The sequence below is a fragment of the Leptonychotes weddellii genome, chromosome 10 (genome assembly GCF_054177405.1).
Source record: "Leptonychotes weddellii isolate Sample4059 chromosome 10, ASM5417740v2, whole genome shotgun sequence".
Taxonomy (NCBI): Eukaryota; Metazoa; Chordata; class Mammalia; order Carnivora; family Phocidae; genus Leptonychotes; species Leptonychotes weddellii.
The window spans coordinates 121,970,483-121,983,753 of record NC_138378.1 but is presented as its reverse complement, the minus strand read 5'-3'; the positions used below and the strand labels follow the sequence as shown (position 1 = coordinate 121,983,753).

Genomic DNA, 13,271 nt, shown 5'->3' with positions numbered 1-13,271 from the left:
TGTTCCTTCCTGTGTTTGCTCCCTCCCTCCTGTTTCCCTCTGTGGATCCGCGCTGTCCCCTCCCTCCATCCTTCCCCTTCGTGTCTCTCCTTCCTCCCATTTGCATGGTTCAAACATAAATGCAAAAGGACTATACGAGTAAATATAAAAAGAGCCCTCCCAGACCTGCCTGTTTCTGTATAGTAACTACTCACATAAACATTTCTATTAGCTTCTTGTCTACCCTTCTAGAATTTTTATGCAAATACAAGCAAATATATGTATGTGTGCTCATATTTCTGCCTCTCTTCTGCATCTTGCTTTTCTCTTTAACAAAGTATCCTTGAAATCTTCCTACATCAGTTCATGGAATGCTCTTCATTTCGACACAGCTGCATGGAAAGTGAAGGCACTTTGATTTGAATAGCAGAAAGCACAGCACAGATGTAAATCAGATTACTTCTGCCTTAATCTTTATGATGAAGCAAGTGTGTCTTGGTTCTTTATGAATAATAACAACAGTAACTATAATTTAAAGAGCTTGAGATGTGTGCTAGCTACGTGCGTTGTTCTTTGCCATCATCAACAACCCTGTGAAGCCGAAAACAGTGCACTGATTTTACAGGTGAAAATACTGAGGTTCTAAGAGTCGGAGTGTAGGGCCCCTCCCTGCCATCAGGGCTGTGCTGTCATGTGCTTTGCAGTCACGCCCCCCAGTGGTGGCACACCACATCTGTGTCTCCTTGGCTTGCACACCCTCCCCCATGGCCCGCACACACACCTGCACCGTCATCCCAAGCAGCCCTGCCCTGGCTGAGACCCTCGACAACCCTGGACTCTAAACAGACCCCTTCTGTTCTCGTTCCTGAATCTGCCCTTCATGCGTCTTCATCAGGGGAAGGTCGGCTCATGTCTTCCCTCCCTTAAACTCACCCATGGTCCCCACTGTCCACAGCACTTAAACCAAACTCACAGAGCCCATATCCTTTCCTGCTTCGAATCCCAGACTCTGGGTCTCCGAAGGCTGGTGCTAAGTCTAAAATATCTGTGTATCTTAGAAAAGTATGTAGGAACCCTTGGAGTATGGCCCTGGTGTTAATTCTATAGGACCCTACCTGCCTTCTCCAGGAATACTTAGATTCACCCACTTTGGAGGCCGTATTACCTGCATTATACTTTATTATTTTATACATACCACTTTCATAGCTCTTCTCACAGTGTGTAGTTTTTTTTTTTTTTGGTATATGTGCACCCCTGCCCATTAGATGGTTAAACATAAACAACTTGGTTTCAGAGTTCTGTAATTCCATGTTTTGTATCTGTAATGTCAGGCATGTAGTTGACTCAAAAATGGGTAGCATAAATGCACAAAATCACATATTTATGTGACTGATGTTTACAGTCATTGATTGAACAATTCATTATATTAAAAAATAGGCATCTATTTCCTTTAAATATCCATAACTGTCCTCCCTTCACTTGTACTTGAAAGAAACATAGAACTAGAACAGCCCAAGAAAACAGATGGCCTCAGCTTAGTGGGTTCAGATTTATGAGTGGGCACTTTGCAAGACGGTGTGGGGTCAAGCAAAGAAAAGCGAGGACTGACTCGCTTTTACTGAGCCTTACTACTCCACATGAGCTGGGTGTTTGGTGGACAAAGCCAAAGGTGGCACCTGAGTGGACGCACTGTATTTCATTTAAAGTAGGACTAGAGGCACACACCGGAAAATAAGTGAAAAGTGATGACACAAGGTGAGAAATCAGGTTTCCTGCCACCTTTGACTCCCCAATAAAAAAAAGTATGCGTGTATATGTGTGTATATGTAGGTAGGTGTATATATGTATGTGCGTGCATGCATGTATATGTATGTGTATGTATATGCGTGTGTGTATATGTGTACGTATGTATTTATGTACATCCGTGTACACACGTATGTGTGTGCACACATGCATGTATATCTATGTATATGTGTATATGTGTGCATATGCATGTGTGTATATGCATGTGCGCATATAGGTATGTGCACACACGTATATATGTGTATATGTATGTGCATACATGTGTGTATGCGTGTGCGTGTGTATGTGCATGTGCATGCATGTATACAGAAATGTGTATGTGTGCATGCATATGCATGTGTATATGTATGCGTGTATTGTACACATGCATATACATATGTGTGTATGCATGTATGTATGTGTATATGCACATGTATATGTGTATGCGCATGCACACATGTATACATGGATATGCATGCATGTATACGTATGTGTGTATGCATGTATGTATGTGTGTATGTACATGTGTATGCGTATGCACACATGCATACATGGTCGTGCATGCGTGTATATGTATGTGCGTATGTACATGTATATGTGTATGCATATGCACACATGTATACATGGATATGCATGCATGTATGTGTGTGTGCATGCATGTATGTGTATATGCATATGCACACATGTATACATGGATACGCATGCGTGTATATGTATGTGTGTATGTACATGTATATGTGTATGCCTATGCACACATGTATACATGGATACGCATGTGTGTATATGTATGTGTGTATGTACATGTATATGTGTATGCCTATGCACACATGTATACATGGGTATGCATGCGTGTATATGTATGTGTGTATGCATGTATATATTTCATACCTTTGTTACATAACCATTGGGCTACAATACAGAGTCTGTCTACTTCTCACACTTAATAACATGTACTAGCAGTCATTCCCTATCAGCTTTCTCTGTATTACAAACATATAACGAGTCTTCACACAGCGCAATAATCCACGCATTCACTGCTGAGACCAACATCAACAGCACGATGCACACGGCTAGCACTGTGCCAAGAGCTGGGAGTATGAACAAGACATGTCTCCATGTCAGAACACCCACGCCCTCGGAATGCCAAGCTGACACCAAAAATCTTTGGATACAAGATGCCAAGATGGAGAGGGAAGTTCCTGAGTATGTTTTACGTCAAACCCAGAAGTGATGTTTCTGGACTGTCTGTGGATTGGCTGCCTGCCGGCAGCTATCCCTTTCCTGAGAGCTTGTTCCCAGAAATCAGGGAGCCTGGATCCACCTCAACCCTTTCTAACACTGACCCCCAGGCCCCAGAACCAGGAGACACTGTTGGCAACGCTGTTCCTCAGGGAGTCACAATCTGGAAAGGAATCAGGGCACCTCTGTCTAAAATTTAAAGGTAATCCACTGCCCATTTCAGAAATAGCACAGATACTTGACATACTGAAATATCTTCTGTTTCAGTTACTAAATTCTGTGCTTTATATACTTTATATCTCATTTAATCCTTATAATGGTCCTATTAAGAAGAAACTATATATTATGCCCATTTTACTTATGGGGAAACTGAGGCTCAGATTCCAGGAGTTAAGTACCTTCTCCAAAGTCACAGAGATAGTGTGGCAGAATTAGGATTTGTTCCCTGGTCCTGTTGCTTCCAACATTTTACCCAAATTTCTGCCCAGTATTGACTACATGTGAAACTAGCAGACCTCTCCTTTCTTAACTACCTAAGGCAGCCTGGCTGACCCATGTCTGTGACTTGTGTTTCTACCAATTTCTATTATGTATTCTCTCCTGTTCTGATCTATTCTGAAATAATGTATTAATTGTCAAAGTGCTGCTTTAAAGATACATGCACTCTAGCAAACCGTTTCAATGGAAAATATCAATTAATATTCTGCATTTTAACTAAATGATTTATACTACTAATTCACATCCCAAATAAGTTGGAGACACATACAAAATAGCCCTTAAAAAAATAATCTATGGCATCATTAAAGTCTTTCTCAAGATTAATCCCTTTATCGAGCGTCTGATGTAAAATCTACTGCAACTTAAAATAATTCTCTTTTTTATTTGGTATTTTATTTCCCGTGTTCTCTGTTTTTGTTTTGGAGTTACAGTGTATGTGGGGAAGCAGACTGAACGGGTCACATTTTACCAGATCGTGTGGTGTTGCTCTGTCCTAAGCCCAGGACCTGCACTGGAGCATGGGTTGTGGATGGTGTATACAACACCAGCATCACTCAGCACCCAGTGGATTGTTGCTCTTTCGGCACTGGGGTTTGACACATAACTCCCGGTGTGTCCACGTGCGACAATACCTGTGGGTATTGGTTTTCATTTGATTTTACATCCATACAGTTTTCAGGATGATTTAAAAATACTTTTTGGTGGGCAGGTTGATGTAGGCCTGGAAATATTAGAAACCTTTTCTTCCCTTCCACTCCTGCAGGCTTCTCGTGTTCTGCCCTGACTTCCACAGATGTAGAATTTGGCCTTCTTGCAGCTTCTTCCCAGCGTCCTGACTGCTGAGCTCGCACTCAGCAACGTGCCTGTCTGTGGAGCAACATGCCAGCAGACAATGATTTTAGACACTGTTGTGTGAGTTTGCAAGTAATAAGATATGGGAAGAGAGTAAGAGTTCTATTCTATTTTCCAAAAATGACTGTGGTCATTTAGGACATCTTAATTTAGGTATTTACTATGGGTTGGGAAACTACCATCTGAGGGCCAAATCCACTTGCTGCTGGTTTTGTAAATAAAGTCCTATTGGGACACAGCCAGGCCCATTTGTTTACATATGGTCCATGGCATTGTTGTTACTTGCCACGAGGCTCACAAAGCCTATGATGTTTACTATCTGGACCTTTACAGAAAAAGTTTGTGCAGCTTGATCTATGCAGCATGATGATTTACACATTCTCATTTTCTAGGTGGTCATGTGAAGATGTAGACTTTGCCCATGGACGCCACTGTGCTCACACATCAGTATTCCCATCTTGGAATTCTATGCTGTTTATTTCAATCCGCTGCTTTATTTCATCACCCAGGGACTAAAGTATTTATGACATACACACAGTGAATACATACTGATTATCCCCTCAGGACCAAACATGACTCTTTAAAGGACCAGAGAGCGGATAAGAACTACCCAGGGATCGCAGAGGTGCATGCGAGCATTGCTTGGGCTTTGCAGAGCTTTCCACACTGACGTCACGTGTGTGACCACCAAAGCTCTGCATACATGAAATGCTCTACAATGAATCGCCCAAGTGCGGGTTGTGCTCCTGCTGTTATTACTGCCACCGGACTGGTCTGGAGCCCGCAGGGATGGTCAGGGGCCTGCCACGCCCCCCTTCTACCCAGAGACCACGCAACTCCAGGGCCTGCTTGGGTGATGGCCACAGACACAAGAAGAGGACAGACAGGCTGGTGACCGAGAGTCCAAACAGGAGACCAGGGCCGGCTGGGACCTTGGAATCTCCTTATCTTCCTTGTCACCGTCAGCTGCTATCCCTCAACTGAGAAGCCTATTCAAGGCCCAGTGTTGGGTGTAGACACAGATTTCTCTTTGAAAACTAGCTTATTCTTATTCTTATTTGTTTCATTTCACTAATTCATGGTGAGATTTGTATTTGAATGCTTTATAGGACACTGCATTGATAATTATCATTTAAATGTGCACATTTAACTCCAAGCCAGAAATGCCAATTCAATGAATCCGCATTTAAAAATTAGACCCATGTAAAATATTCCGTCAAACATTTTTTAGCTTATGACTACAACATAGTCTCTGTCTGTGATGCACCTACAATCCAGAAACTTGAACTGACTTTAAAGTCAAGTAGGACTTTAATGCTCAATGTGAGTAGGCTTTTAAAAACTCTAGGGAAATGATGATTAAACATAATGCCTTTCCAAAACCCAACTGATGGGTGCAATGGGTTCTTCAGGGAAAGGGAAATGGGTAGAGCTTAGAAAACAATCAGAACAACTGTGACCTATTACGCTCGTTCATAAAGCCCATAAAGATGGCATCACCCACAGGGCGGCAGCATATGGAAACCAACAACAGCCCTAATCTCCATGGAGCGGTAAGTAGTTCTGTCATCAGACAGGAAAATGGTTGTCGGCAGACGGACAAATTACTATCGCACAGTGAACCTTAAACGGCGTGCCAGAGTTTCCCTTGTGGAGTGTCCTAAGAAATCACCATCCCACCAGAGTCGTCTTCTTTTTCTCCAGCAAAGTAACATGTGTAAAATGGACTCCTGAATGTGGGTATTGAGAAGATAATACTAGAGCTTTAGACATCAGTTCCATGTACGCATTCAGAAGCGGAGACTTCGCAGAGGCGAGATTTTACTCACATTTACAATCATGTCAACCTCCAGCTTATGAGATTCCCTAAAAATACATGTGCTGCCTGGGCAGCAATCGCAACCCCCCACCCCCAACTCTCCAAACCATAACTGATGAACTTTACAAAGCACTTACTTCTGCAGCAAGTGTGGATTTTTTGGCAATGATTCAAAATGAAGCATTTCCATTCGAGGGTCCCAGTACCACTTCCTCCCCACTAGTAATCCCCAGGACACCTCACAGCGCTCAGAAGGACACACAGCTCTGCCCCACCCGGTGCAGAATCAGTGGCAAGAATAACAAATGCATCATCTGATTTAACTGTCAATGGCTCTTGTCAGCATGAATTGTCTGTCGGGAGGCGATGAACAACAGAACTTTTAACTGCCCCCCAGAAGCCAGGAAGCACCAGGAAACTGGGAAGAGTGGTGATTCGGAGCAGCAAATGGCGAGGACCCAGGGGACAGGACTCCCGTCCGTGTCCCCCTGAGCTGCCGTGGTTGGTACCTGCACTCAGCTGCCCGGGGTGCTCCTTGGATCCGATCTGCTTCCTCAGTAGGTCAGAGTTGGAGATGCCCCCTCGACGTGACTTCACCAATTCTCCCTTGGGTTCATTTTCTAGAGGACAGAACAACAACAGGGCGACATCACTAACTGCAGGGGAGGGGCTGACGGGCACTTGCTCCTTTGTGTGGCGGCCCTTACGACAGGAAGCTCCATTTAAAGTACGTAACACACTCACGAAGACGTGTGTAAATGATTTTACTCAGAAGCTCTGATAGGAAAAGCCATGACGGATGAGTAGAAAATGCTTTTAAACATTTAGTTAAGTTACTTTGAAATCCAAGATTTTTAACAGTTTTTAAATACATCTCTAGGTTTGAAGGTAAAACTAAGTGCACGTAATATTTAGATTGACCAATCACCAGCCAATTTGTAAGATTATTGCCTTTTTAACACTTCGATGCAATTAAGAAACAATTTAACAAGTGAGAAATATTTGAGATGTGTAACAATTTCTTGGAAACAATGTGATTTCATTCATAACAAAACACAGTCTGTTGATGACAAGGGTTTTTCTAGATGTCAACTCAATTTTATTTTAGGGGAAGAACAACAAAAGACGTTATCTTCATTAATGCAAATTTTGAATTTATTAACTCTCTATCCGGGTTTTCTGCAATATTGTCTCAGGATTAGGAATTATTGACTATTCTAATTGGAAAAGAATATATCCAGGTCATTTCAAACTACACTGTCAAAGAGAGAATTTATTTTGTTTAAAAAAAAGATGGACAGAATATCAGAAAGTGGAGAGAGCTAGGTGTCTCGTTTTAAAGCTATTGTTTCTGGTGCAAACCTCCAAATTCAGAGAAGCTCATTAAATTGAGTCTATGGCAATAACAGAGAAGTGTTAATGGGCAGCAGTGAAGTGTGTCAGGCAAATGAAGAGACCCTGAGGGCTCCGCGCTGTTTACCATCAGCTACATTCTGCAGCATTACCATAAATCCTCTAAAAGATACTGTACTTCCCTTCCTGCGTGTTACCTCACAATAAAGGAGATACTCAGCGTGCTTGGCAAGTGGGATTTGAAATAAGATAACACGCAATTTCCTAGGAAATTCACGGGCAGCCAATAAAATGCAACCATAACAAATGTTATTATTTTCCCTAATAAGAATTTCCCAAAACAAACAAATAAAGAACAGAATAATTTGGAAATATGCACATGGAGCTAGAAAGGTTTCAAAATTACCCTGTAAAATCAAGGTTGAAAAATAAAATGAGAGTTAGTGTATTTTTCTGTTTATCAAAGTCAAGACTCATTAGTTTGGAGTTCTTATGTGACGTTTTTAAACAGATAAAGCTTTTAATACAAATTATGACCTGTGGTTTTATTTATAGCAACCCACAGCCATCTATACTGGAAAATCTTTGAGGAGAACAGTGTGTGTTATGGTCCTTTCCTGACCGCCAATACTCAAAACACACACAAATAGGTAGGCATGTACACACATGCCCACATGCATGCACACACGTGCACACATAATATAAATGCAGGAAGTTCTTCTCAACATGAACCGTTCTTTTACTTACAGTATGATTTGTAAACTTAACTTTTATGTGACAGAAGCAAGTGCCCCCCATACCTCCTCACACCAGACACTCCACCTTCAGACCGTCTAGATTTGGAGGTGAGTATCCGTCTGGGATGAACAGCAATGTCTCCTGCATCCTCAACCCTGCACTCTGGTCCCTAAAGCTCAGCGTTCAGAGCCCTCACCCTTGCAGGATGGAGCTGGGAGCACATACGGGTACTCAGCAGCTGGACACAGGGCTGATGGAGACAAACGTGTGCTTAGTGGTATTGCAATCCAGCCTCCACCATGTTGACTTTCTGAAACCCACACCTGCTCTTTCCACCAGACCCTACTAAGACAATTACATAGAGGCTTGATATTATTGGTTTTGAAAGCATACTATAATGGCTTAAAATATAATAATTATGTTCATGCAATATTAGTGAACCTACAGACTGCCATGCTTATACATTATTTCTGGATAAGCAAGAGCCTTCTTAGCCAATATTGGTATGAACATTTTGGGGTCATTGAACCTCTCTGAATTCACATTCTCTCTCAGACAATGATAGGGCCAGGATAAAAATGAAAAGCATTTCCTTTAACTCCCCAAAGCCCAAATACTTGGCGTCTCCCTGCCTTGCTCTGCCACTGGATATAAATTCCCGGCCGGGGAACCGTTTGCAGGAGAAGAGCGCCATTCCTGTTCCGTGCACTCACTAAGCTTGTTTCTAGAGTGGGTGTACCATCTACACCTTTGAATGGTGGCTAAGGGGCACCAGGAATCACCCTACAGATGCCTTTCTGCAGCAGGACGCCCCGACCACAGTGCACTGACCTCTTGCCCGGGTGTACCTGCCCTTCCGCGGGATGTCCCCAGCAGGTGCCAGCCCCTTGGGTTTGGGGGTCCTGTCCCTGTGTCTTCGCTTTCCTGAGGTTTCTTAATGTCAGAGAGACCTTCTGATTAACTCAGTTGTGTTTAAATGACAAATGCAGGAGTCTCTTTGGCAATCTGAGTCACTGTTACAGGATTATCTACCAGAGGAAATGTCTCTTGCCTTTTTTTCTCCCTAAAAGTTCTATGTGAGATTGGTTAAAAAATGAGGGACATGTTTTGACAGTGCTCCTCCTCAGACTTACAACATTGAACAATAGGAACCAGACAATTCCTCATAAGGCAGGTAGGGGTAAATCCTTCTCAGTGAGCAGACACAGAGGCTCAGATGAGTCTCCAGGAATGAATCCAAAGTCCCATGACCTGGTTTTGTTTGCTCTCCTGGACCCATGCTCAATATCCTCTGAACAGGAAAACCTCTCTTTAAAAGGTCTTCAGTGTACTTGAGTGTGAAGAGACTAGTGTGTTGTAGAGGCCACAGGCCCAGCGGATGCTCCCTGCGGCTGCCCGCCTCCTCGCCGAGCTGCCTCGTCTGTCCCTGTTCATAGAATGAGATCCCACCCCCCAGGGACGGCGTGGAGAGGAATAAATTGCTTGTACATAGTAGGCTCTCCATCAATTTTTCCTGCTTGAATAGAGGAATTGTTTCCCTTTGTGCCAAATTCAAGATATTTTAGAAAATCCACTCCCTTGCTTGTATTCTTTGTTTTAGAATATGCTCAGCTTCTAGCTGGCTGTGAAATTTAGAAATTTAGGTCCATTTTCAGTTTTTCAGAGAAAAACAAGAGATCATCGTCAGAAGACAAAGATGACGAGGAAGGTAAGACGAGAACATATGGACAGGTCAGTGAGCGGACAAGGGTCTCTCCAGATGAAATCATAGGACATCAGAACGCACGCAGGTTTTGAGATCTTTCTGCTCGTCATTTTTTTTAAATTTTGATGCACCTCTTCATCATGCATTTTCCATCTAAACTGTCACATATTTGCCCCAAAACTCCATCCTTTTGAGTGTTGCCATGTATTTTTGAGAATTAAGAAGGTCCAACTCTACCTTGTGTACAACCTTAGTATTTCCTGTGGATTCCCTGTGCAGGAGGGCTCCTCAGAATAGGACTTTAATCGAACCCTCAGCGCGGGACCACTGATTCCAGTGCGTTAATGAACAACAGAGAAGGATTCCACTAAATGCCTTTTGTAATTTGGAGCTTTCATGGATGAAAGACATCGTGTGCATGGTCTGTCTCCAGCTATCTTCTGAATACTAGGTATTCCCACTCTTACACCCATATCTGAAGCCACCACCTCATCGGAAAGGAAACTCCTTTCCCATTGTGGGTTTTTAGCGAGAGCTAGCTGGACCCTGATGCCAAGGACAGGATATTGGTGGGTACGCCTGTCCACAGGGGGTGGGGAACTCACACAGGCTTGCATGGCAGTGATGGGAACACCACGCCCCACAGAAATGGACAGTGTGTGTGACAATCTGAGATGTGTGACCCTCGCCTCACGATTACAGCTCCCAGCATCCACCAAACATTGTAGTCACATCTAACACAGATACATGTACGACCGTTCCATGCAGTATTGCGTACAATCAAAACCGGAGAATGGTCTGCGGTGGACTGGTTAGATTATTACAAGTAACAATGTAGGATTGGTCTGTATGGTTGAAGGGGCAGGGCCACCGTGGTGAAGAGCAAAGTGTCAACAGAACGCTACAGAACAGCATGTACAGTGAACCTACCTGCACACACCTTTGCCAATCCATAACCCGACACATGCATGTATGTCGATTCGCAGAAGAACATCTGGAATGCGTACATATCCATGGCTAACAGGGATCATCTTCAGAAAAAGAGTGGGATTTTGAGGACTAAGAAGGATTTTCGCTTTTTATCTTATATGCTTCTAATTGTTTAATAGTTTATTGCAAAAGCAAACTCATGGAACACATATGTAACCAAAAAAAAAACCTAAAAAATATGATAATTTCTTATATCTATTAGTATTTTCAAAAGTTATGTATCAATTGTTGTAAACCTGGCTTTGTAATAAATGGTTTGATTAATCAATTCAGGTTAAAAAACTGTACTTCCAAGGTCCCATAATAATTACGAGCAACTTGAACTCCCCGCAAAACCATTCGTTGCTTCCCACTGTTTGTATAACTGGTTCTGGGATCTGCTGACTATTTACACACCAATAAACAATGCTATAAGGAAATCACATTTAGGCCCAATTAGAGCATTCAAGCTCATTAAAAAAATCCTTCCAAATTAAGCAAAATGATATAGAAAAGCAATTAAAGATGGAGGCAGTTAAAATAAAGGCTAATCAGTGCTACATCAGGGAGGAGAGGGCTGCTTCTGACACCAGCGGCCCCCCGCGGCCATCGCCCCAGCGCTCTCTACCTGGACAGGTCCACTGAGCCTGCGGCCGCTGATAAACTCTAAAACTCCGTCACTGAAGGCCCAGCCCCAGCAACAAATGCCGCGAGCTAGAACAGCCTCTGGAGTCAGCAGACATTAGAACTAGAAGTAACTTTAATGAGCGTTTAGCCTGGTCAAAACCCTCCATTTTTAGACTTGGGTGCTAACATCTGGAAAAGCTCAGTAACCTGCCCAGTTTCTGTGGAAAGTAAGACAGATCCAGGGCAATGTCTCAGGTGGACTGTTCTCAGCTCCCTTCCCCAGCTACTCGAGAGCTGTTCTAGAGAAATCTAAGACTTAATTTCAGTTCCTTTTAGTAACGATCCCAAGCTTGAGTTGCCACAGCACGTGGATGAATAACTTTTAATGCGGCATATAATGGTAAAGATCAGCCTCAGCCACAGAGCAGTGTTTGGCATTCTGCATTGGTATGCGAATTTGGGATATCGGCAGCTGTAGGATTTGGCCCCAGAGGGGGTGACCTCCATCCACTAAGGCTTTCAGGCTTATTTTCTTTGCCCACTGGTGAAACAAGTGATTCTTACCGAAATCAAAGCTTTCCAAGGGGCAATGCCCAAATTAACCCCAGAAGACACAGAGACATCCCCTGCCATCCTTCTTTCCTGGGAAACCCCTTGGCCCAGATCCTAATTACCCCTTAGCTGAGTTCACTTCCCCACCTGCCCCCCTAATCCTGTTCTTCCCACGCCCACTCCCAGCTTCTCTTGCTTCTATAATGCCATATCTCTGCTCAATAAAAAATCCATTCAATAATAACAGTAGTTATTATTATCGTTATAACACTGCCCATGAATCACAATATGAAGTTAAAAGTGTTTCACATACAAACTTGTAAATTATGCCCATTACAGGTGAGGGAACTGAAGTTCAGAGGCTCTGGGTCAGCTTGTAAGAGGCAGAGCTACAAACACAAACTGTCCCCTTGGCCTGACCCCCTGGTGTATGAGGCTGGTTACAACCGTCTCTTGAGTCTTGAGTCTCATTATTGCCCCATGGGACCTTTCATCTAAGACATTTTCTCAGTGTCCCTCCAATACAGAGGCCACTTTCTCATACCATCTTTCCCTCTATTTAAATAACACAGATTTAATGAACTATTGGGACATCATCAAGATAAAAAGCTTTTGCACAGCAAAAGAAACAGTCAACAAAACCAAAAGACAACCGACAGAATGGGAGAAGATATTTGCAAATGACATATCAGATAAAGGGCTAGTATCCAAAATCTATAAAGAACTTACCAAACTCAACATCCAAAGAACAAATGATCCAATCAAGAAATGGGCAGAAGACATGAACAGATATTTTTCCAAAGAAGACATCCAAATGGCCAACAGACACATGAAAAAGTGCTCAACATCGTTTGGCATCAGGGAAATCCAAATCAAAACCTCAATGAGATACCGCCAGTCAGAATGGCTAAAATGAACAAGTCAGAAAATGACAGATGTTGGCGGGGATGCGGAGAAAGGGGAACCCTCCTACACTGTCGGTGGGAATGCAAGCTGGTGCAGCCACTCTGGAAAACAGTATGGAGGTTCCTCAAAAAGTTGAGAATAGAGCTACCATATGATCCAGCAATTCACTATGTAGGGATCCCTAAATGTAGGTATCCGAAGGGGTACGTGCACCCCGATGTTTATAGCAGCAAAGTCCACAATAGCCAAACT

At 43.0% G+C, this 13,271-nt stretch overlaps 1 long non-coding RNA gene across 5 annotated transcripts in view; it reads right to left on the bottom strand.

The window, feature by feature from the left end:
- The window catches only part of LOC145723732 (uncharacterized), a 249,943-nt gene that overhangs the window by 117,006 nt on the left and 119,666 nt on the right, over positions 1 to 13,271 (bottom strand). For all 5 annotated transcript variants that reach the window (XR_014148988.1, XR_014148989.1, XR_014148990.1 and 2 more), the window contains exon 3: positions 6,679 to 6,789. This is a non-coding gene — a long non-coding RNA (uncharacterized LOC145723732). The remainder of the gene's footprint in view (positions 1 to 6,678; positions 6,790 to 13,271) is intronic.